The following is a 9,197-nucleotide window of genomic DNA, read 5'->3' on the forward strand; positions in this document are numbered from 1 at the left end:
GCAGAGCTTTCTCATACGTGAAGATTTATGGGCTGTAGTCGAGACCCCACCGAACCCAGGCACAGCAGCAGAGCAGAGGGCAGATGCCAGAGCCAAGGCGTCCATAATGTTGGCTGTGGAAAACTCCCAGCTCATCTATCTACGGGCTGCTGAGAAGGCTTCTGACTGCTGGAAGGTGTTGAAGGACCTGTACCAGATGCAGACTGCTGGTTCCAAGGTAATCTTGACCAGACGTTTATACAATTTGAAGCTGAAAGGAGGTGAAAATGTGGCCAACCATGTCCAACAGCTGCGTACACTATTCGTCGAGCTGGAAGACAGAGGCATGACTTTCACTGAACAGCATAGGGCCGTGGTGGCGAACCTTTGGCACTCCAGATGTTATGGACTACAATTCCCATCAGCCCATCAATTGGCCATGCTGGCAGTGGCTGATGGGAATTGTAGTCCATAACATCTGGAGTGCCAAAGGTTCGCCACCACTGGCATAGGGCCTATATTGTACTATCTTCCCTAGATGACAGCTGGGACAATTTTGTCTATAGTATGCAGAGCATAAAGGAAGATGATTTGACTCTAGACTATGTGACTGCACGGCTTCTGGAGCTCCAGAAACAAAGAGAGTTTTGCCTTGAAGCCACAGCCAGAGAGAAGCCTGCTGTTTCCAGAGGCAAAAGTGAAACCCAGCTTTCCCTGAACTGTCCAAGGTCATATGCAGTTTGGCGTTGTTTCCGTTGTGGCTCTACTAATCATCTTCTCCGAGAATGCCCACAGAAGGGGGAGAAGAAGGGGCCAGCTAAAGGACAACGGGGAAGAGGAAAGAAGGAGCACTACTTGACGGCATTGCTGAGAACCGATGTCCAGAGAAACCAACCCATCTGGCTCTTGGACTCTGCCTGCTCAGAGCATGTCGTAAATGCTCATCACCTATTGACTGAGGCGGCCAAGGCAAGGGTGAAGCATGTCAGGTTGGCGATGGATCACCAGCTGCTGTTACGCTTCAAGGAACTGCCTACATACCATGGCTGGGTAAAAGTTTGCAAAATGTGTTGTGTGTTCCTGGACTGGATTTTGGTTTGATGAAGCGTCCCAAGTTTAGCTGAACAAGGGTACAAAACTATATTTGATAGACAGGGTTGTACAGTATGGCAGAATGACATAGAGTGTGCAAAAGGTACACTCTGCGACAAAATGTATGTTATGACTGATAAAGGGCAAAATGAAAATGTAATGAATGTTTCAAGTCTAGCTAATAAGCCTATGCATGATGATTGTGTGCACTATCTTCACAGAGTCCTAGGACATGCAAGTTTTGCCACCATCAAGCAGTTGGCAAAAGTATGTGATTTGAGTGTAAAGCCTTGCAAAGCATTCCTAGACTGTTCAGTCTGTAGTGGGGTTAAGGTGAAATCCTATCCAATCCCCAAAAAGAGCTACAGACAAATGGAAAGACCATTTGAACTAGTCCATGCAGACTTAGCTGGTCCTTTCCAATCAAGCAAAGGGGGTGCACGATATATATTTCTGCTGATTGATGATTATAGCAGATATTCTTACTGCTTGCTGTTGAAATCTAAGGATGAAGCCTTTACAAGGTTTAAGGAATGGGTCTCAATGATTGAACGGAGGTTCCCTCACAAGGTGGCTTGCCTGCAATCTGACAGAGGCGGTGAGTTCATGGGGAACAAATTCCAAACATGGCTGACACAGAAAGGTATTAGCCACAGGAGAACAAATCCGTTCAGCCCGGCTGAAAATGGCGTGGCTGAGAGGAGACTAGGCATTCTTCAAACAATGCGGGATTGCATGATAAATGATGCCAAGGTTCCATTCCATTTCTGGGGAGAGGCTGTCTTAGCTGCCACACATGTAATAAACAGGTTGTGGAGTTCAAGTATCAATGAAACACCATTTTTCAGAATGTTTGGCAAAAGGCCTTCCCTGAAACACCTTAGAATATTTGGGAGTTTTGCTAACGTCCTCATTCCCAGACAGCAACGGAAAAAAAAGGACAAAAGAAATGGCAGAGACTGCGTTTTGTAGGATATGCGCAGAATACCAAAGGCTATAGATTTTCATTGGGTCATGGAAGAATTGCTATCTCACGCAGTGCCAACTTTGAAAAGCATACAGGTTGGGAACATGTGCATCAAAACTCTGAAGTGTTCTTACCACCAGTAAGCCATGACACAGTACCTAGTGACAGCACACAACCCCCACTCCCTGTTCAAGGTCACACATCTGCTCCGAGCCTTAAGCAACAACAGAACAGTGATAGTGATCAGGAAGAGGAGGGGGCTGAGCAAACTGGAGAAATAGCTATACCACGCAGATCAGAAAGAGCAAATAAAGGCATACCACCAAAAAGGTTTATGGTACAAGAAGTGAGAGTGTGCCAATTAGGGACAGAACCACAAGGTTTCCATGATATGTTGAAATGTCCACCTGAGGAACAGGAAAAAATGGAATCAGGCTATGGACAATGAGTTTGAATCCTTGGTGAACTTAAAAGTGTTTAACATTGTTGATAAACCTACTGATAAGCCGATCATAGGTGCAAGATGGGTATACAGGCGTAAACCTATGCCCGATGGGACTTACAAATATAAAGCAAGATTAGTCGCACAAGGCTTCTCTCAAACAAAGTTTGACAGTTATGATCAGACTTATGCACCCACTGCAAAGGCAGAATCCATGAGATTAGTGATTGCTCTGGCTGAGCAAAGAGACTTTAAAAAATGAGGCACTTTGATTTTGAAACAGCTTATTTAAATGCAGATTTGCAAGAGACCATATACATGAAGCAAGCACCAGGTTATGAGCATGAACAAGTTGATAAAGTTTATAAGCTCAACAAAGCTTTGTACGGGCTGAAACAGTCAGCCAGATGTTGGAACAGGTGCATACACAAAGCATTATGTGAAATGAAATTTGACCAAAGTGTGGCCGATGCCTGTATATATACCAGAGGTACTGGTGATGAATGTATCATTTTGATGATTTATGTTGATGATCTCTGTGTGGTTGCAAAAAACAGACAACCAAATCAAACAGCTTTACACTGAGTTGAGTAAACACTTTAAGCTGAAAGACTTGGGGTATCTAAAGCAATACCTGGGTATTCAAGTCAGTAAATCTGAAGAAGGGGATGTGTTTCTGACACAAAACAAAAGATAGAGGGTGTCATACAAAAGCTGGTCTGCAAGATGCCAAAGTGGCACAAACCCCAATGGTGGCTGATTTTTGTAAGCAAGAAAACAACAAATCATTTGAAAGGCAAGACCTATATGGTTCCTTAATTGGCAGCCTGCTGCACATTGCTAACTGGACAAGACCAGACATAGCTCTTGCTGTAGGTTTATTAAAGTGGGACAGTTGCAAAACCTACTGAGAACGACTGGCAGGGGCTAAAAAGGGTGAATCGTTACTTGGAGGGAACTGCTAACTATGGTTTACACTTTTCTAACCAAAACAACAAGGACTTAGTGGTGTATCTTGGACAGCTCATTTGCAGAAGGGACTCAGGGTGTAAGTCAGTGAGTGGTTATTATATGCAATATGGCCGCCATCCGATTTGTTGGGGATGTCGCAAACAAACAACGGTTGCCACTTCAACTGCTGAGGCAGAGTATCGCGGCTCTTAATAGAGGCATGCAATGAGCTACAATGGGTTATGCAGTTGCTAAAAGACCTGGGTGAGAAATGTGAACAACCTATAACAGTTTTGAAGACTCACAGACATGTATAGCCATGGCAGAGAGCGAAAACCTTAAAAGTCATTACTAAACATGTAGCTGTGAAATTCCAAAATGTAAAACAACTGATACAGTCAAATATGATTAAGTTGCAGTACTGTGAATCATCTGCAAACATAGCCGACATCTTAACAAAGCCATTACCAATACAAAAACATAATGACTTGGTGTTTGGTTTGGGTTTAGCAGATGTACAATTTGGCAAGGACTCTGTACAAAGTGAGTGAAATAAGTAACTCTGTGTACTGACTATGTACTAACTATGTAATGAGTGTAAATAATGTGAATGACTTTTGTTTGTAATTATTTTGTTTGTAAATATTATGTAATGAGGCAACATTCCAACCAGATATGAGAAGGGGTGTCAGGATATTGAAAATTGCAAGGTGGTCATATGCTGGTCTAGAATGACTGGAATGTAACAGTCAGCAGAATTGTAAAGGTCGGAGCCTCTCTGTCTGGGTCTGCAGTGATTGGCATGTAACAGTCAGCAGAATTGTAAAGGTCGGAGCCTCTCTGTCTGGGTCTGCAGTGATTGGCATGTAACAGTCAGCAGAAGTGAAAAGGTCACAGGCCAGGATGATTAGATCATCTAGCTAATGATTTGCTGGACAAAACTATATAAGAAGACTGCATACCCAATTCAGTACCTCTCCTTCACCTTCAGGTTCGGGCTCAGATTGTTGTCAGAGTAGAGAGTGGATAGTTATTGTTATTTTTGTTCCTTTGAGAAACAAGAGATAAAGTATTCCTGTTGGAACTAAATCTACTGTCTGAGTGTTTCTTTTTCTTATACTGCAAGCAGTTACCTCCTATTCTAGCAAGGGTGAGTTGGCACCTAGTCCTTCCGCTGTGCACTAGGCCAACAACTCTACTATCAATTTTTAAATGACTAAATTATCCTCTAAAAGGGTATCATTAGCTGCAAGTTGGATGTGTGGTCACTGTAGAATCTACATTGGCTCCTGGCACTGTCCCTTTAGGTTCTAAAGGCAAGGTGAAATTCACTCATCTTGCCTTTGTAGAGATTCTGTAACACAACTGACTCAGAGAAGTTTCAAAGTTGGGGAGAAGAGAAGAAACTTAATGATTACTGAAAGTCCTTTGATAGCACGTCTCTCTTGACAGGCAACTATTTGCTTTGTGTTTGAAGAGATAAGGCGGGATAGAAATGTATACATTTAAATAATATATAGGAGTCCTTATTTGTTCTCAGACTCTTTGAGTTTTGTGTCTGCTTACACAGACAAAAGATACCAGGAACCTTCCTTCCTTAAGAGGAACCTTCCTTCCCCTTGCAGAAACTAGTGATTATACCTCAAACTGGCCCAGGCCCTTCAAGGTTGAAATAGGTTTGTTAGAATATTGTTTGTGCTTCAGTACAGATGCAAAGAAAGAGGCAGTTTAATTTACTTGAGAAGCTGTGAGGATTTAGTGAGATGACTCTTAATTTTCTTGCTTTTTGTTGCAGGTGGAAAACATGACTGTCAGGTACGTGTCAAGAAAGAAAAAGAGCTGCTTTTCTTTTCACTGACTTCTTATCTCCTTATTCTTCTAAGGGACTGTTTTTTATTGGGGAGGGTGTTATCACTAGAGCTTTTAAAGCACCGAGAACAACAATTTGGAGAGAGGCTGGTGTGCAGACTGCGTGAACATAGGTAGCTCCATTCACCTCTGAATATCAGATGCCAGAACAGAGCCAGGCTTGGGTAAAATAAAGGCTCTGAAACAGAATTCCCAGGTTAAACTGCTTGAGTGGAGTTCCCCTGTCACAGAAATGCAGTTGGAGACCAATAAGAGGGTCTGGTGGAACAAATGGTCTGGTGGTACGGTCCTGCACAATTTGTGACCCTCTAAGCCAAATGCAGCCCACCAGCCATATATCATGTCCTGCCAGGTGATTCAGATTTCCTGTGGGGGTTAGGAGCCAAGTAGTCAGAAAAACAGGAGATCTCTTGAGCTTCTGGCGTGTCGCTGTGTGTGGTTGGGGGGCTGCATTTGGCCCAGTGGGTCACAAGTTGTGCAGCAGGCCAACCTCAAAGCTATCACTGCTCTCTGTCATGGTTGGGCTATCCAACTGCTCAGTGACAAAATGTGGATTGCTGGAGAAAATTTATGCTCAGTGGCCAGTGAGGAGTGTAACAAATATGCACAGGTTTAGACTGCTCTTCAGAGGTTTTCAGATACTGAGAAGAATTGGTTTCGTAGGATCAGATTCAACCCCCTGTTGAATACCTGCAAAAATTAACAGGCTGCACTCTGTCATCAGTATGTATTGCTGTTCTTCATTGTTCTTGGATTTGTCTGCTGAGCATATTGTGAAGGTTTATTTCTGGCTCTTCTGACCATAATGCAGTAAGCAGTTGAAGGACAGAGGAAAATAATTGGCCAGAACCTCACCTGCATATCACAAGAGATTAATTCTTCAAATGTGCAGCATCTAGTTGGTCCCTGACATCTGTTTACTGGGATCTTAAAAAATCCCAATTTACAGGACTGCTGACTTCACCTGATGTACACTCACAGCTACCACTGACACTCACCATAGTAACGAGTAACATTCTTATACTTTTCACTCCTGTCATAACATTAGCAATACCTTTGGCTGGTTACTTAGTAAGAGGTCTTTCTCTCCTTCTTGAAAAGGATATCTAGGCACTGGGGTTGTACTCTGGGGTTGTACATGCTGGATGGATGGCTGTGCAGTTTCAAATCTCACAGTAAAAGGAATTCACTAGACTGTACACCAGTCTGGGGTCCCAGCTGTGTCATGACCAGGCAGACTGCCACAGCCTGGTCACTGTTATAACTGCTCTAGAGACCCACCTAATGAGACCGAAAATTTAGCATTGAAGCCTGACTAAATTTTCTGTTACGCAAGGGGCTTCTGTCAGCAAAACAGAATGCCTGATCCCCCTCCCTACTGTCACCCAGTTATATCCCCAGAATGTTGCTCCTGGGGGATAGGAGAGCCTCAGGAACAGCATGAGAAGCAAATTAGGGGTCAACAGCAGGAAGAGAGAATTGGTAGAAATTACCATTAGCAAAAAATTTAGTCTGGATCCAACCCTCAACACTGCATAGGGCTGTCAGTCTCTTTGGTTTCTTGTGCTGAAAAGCTTGATGACTTGCTGTGCTTTTGCTTTTGGACTTGGAAATGTTAATCTAATTCTTATCTTGCTAAGTAGACTTCCTTATGCCTGCTGTAGGCCAGCCATGCAGGTTGAAGCATTGCCTGTCTTTAGTCTCGAGCAGCACATGGACAAGCAAGATGGACCTTTGTAGTACAAATTTTGGAGGAAGATGCTGAAATCAGTCTATCTAGGTGAATTCCCTCCCTTGCAATAGATGTGGGAATGGTGGTATAACAGGAGCCCCTTAACTTAGACACAATGGGTAGCATACTGGTTAGTTCCAAAGCTCCTGTGCCTCTGACTTTCTATTCGGAATCAGCCCATCCTAACCTGATCTTCCAAAGACTGGACTTCAGTGACAGAGAGAAGGAAGCCTTACTACATGTTCAGCAGCTCCAGCCATTTCCTCAAGTGTGTGGGTGTGCTGGCAAGACAGTCCTTTGAGACTGGAAGGCATTCCTGGGAGAACTGGGTGGGCCACAAGGCCCAGTGGGGCCTAGGAGTGGCAGCAGGTTCTATGGATCAAGCAGCAAAAGTCAGGCTGTGTCTTGAGAATGGCTATTGGGCTCTGAGATTGCAGGAAAACTCCAAATACTGGGCAGCAGCTACTACCCCGGTACGCCTTAAGCCCCAGGACATGGTGGAAAAGGTGGGTGTCCTGTTGAACTGCAAGGAGAACAAAGTGGCCTTCTATGATGCTAAGGACCCATCTTTTCACTTTCCATCGGGCTGCGGGCTGCAAGTTCTGCCCTTTCTTCAACACTTGCTTCAGTGATGGAAATAAAAATGCAGAGACCATGAGAATCTGCCATCTCAGTCTCTAAGGATGGCTTGTAACCTTTCTGCCCTCAGATTATGTTTGATTATATTCACCAAGACCTTGGTGTCTGCAGTGGGAACTATTTTTGTCTCATCCCTGCCTCTAGAATAAGAAATACTTGTTGGGATAATGCCATTCTCTTTCTGCTTTTCTGCTCATAGTGTTTTGTACCCATAACGTGGATTCCATCCACTGAACCTAAGTTGTGGTTAATCAAACTTTGCCGTTCTTGTTCAAAGATGCTTCTGATTTTTTAAAAAGAAAATTCACTTTAGCAACTGAACATTTTTTCTCAAATAAGCTTTAGCAACAACAGAAAGGGCAACCCGTGGTAACATGATGGACTATATTAGAATAGAAAAAAATATGGTTTCAGAAAACTTAAATAAATTAAATGCAACAAAGGAACTTTAAATCAGTTATCCAAAGGCTAATGCACTTTCCTCTGATAATGACCTCTTCTTTCACAATGTGCATAAAAAGACATAATGCATATTGTTTTTGCTGCTTGTTATTTCTTCTTCCTGCCCTCTGCTTAGGAAAAGAATGTGTGGTTGTCACAAGACCAGGGATGGGGTGCTGCCCACCTGTCTTATAAATCCTGGGTTCTTTTTTCCAGATACTCAAAAACCGGGGAGTTTTCCAAAGATTTTATTGAAAAACAGAAAGTAAGAAATGTTCTAATAGATAGATTTCTCAGCTACATCATCATTCCAAGCATGTTCTTTGTTGCAGACCTGGGATCAGGAGTTGCTTTCTTCTGCCTGGCCTGGATCAGAATCCTCTTTTTTCTCTCCCTTTGGTTCTCAGGTAAACTATGTTTCCTGGCCCTCCCTGTAAATCAGCCTCTCTAATCTACAACTGTTTGGCCACTAGCTTCCTTTGTGTAATTTAATCAAAATATTTAGGTTTCCTATCCAGAGATCAAAGGTCCTTGTCAGGCTAGTGTGAATCTGCCTGATACTGGAACTGGAACAACATCTTCACATTGGTCCAAACCTGAAGTCAATGTTCAGTCACTGAACCATGGCCCCTTCTACACATGCAGAATAATGCACTTTCAATCCACTTTCAATGCACTTTGAAACTGGATTTTACTGTGCGGAATAGCAAAGTTCATTTTCAAACAATTGTGAAAGTGGACTGAATGTGCATTATTCTGCACATGTGGAAAGGAACCAAAATGACCTTTTTTAAACCCTGTGTGGGGAAAATGGGGATGGAATAAAGATATGCTGCTGCAGTGGGGAGAGCAGTGGGAGAAGAGAAATCTCTTCCTAGATTCCTCAAAGGCCCTGCAACTGATACCATAGATGGGCATATTAATGGCAGTTTTATAAAATGAAACCCTTTGCACCTGGTCTTGGAGCTTATGAAACAGGAACAAGAAGCACAGGATACATGGTGCAGAATGAAATGCATTAAGCGAATTGTAGCAACAGCTCTGGCCAATTGCATGAAATAGGAAACTCAGCCTTAATGCAGATA

General features: G+C 43.1%; 1 pseudogene; it reads left to right on the plus strand.

Annotated features, from left to right (window-relative positions):
- Nucleotides 1-7,713, plus strand: part of LOC125427817 — a 46,011-nt pseudogene extending 38,298 nt beyond the window's left edge.
- The last annotated feature ends 1,484 nt before the right edge of the window (nucleotides 7,714-9,197 follow it).

This window comes from Sphaerodactylus townsendi, linkage group LG03 (genome assembly GCF_021028975.2).
Source record: "Sphaerodactylus townsendi isolate TG3544 linkage group LG03, MPM_Stown_v2.3, whole genome shotgun sequence".
In the NCBI taxonomy this organism is placed as follows: domain Eukaryota; kingdom Metazoa; phylum Chordata; class Lepidosauria; order Squamata; family Sphaerodactylidae; genus Sphaerodactylus; species Sphaerodactylus townsendi.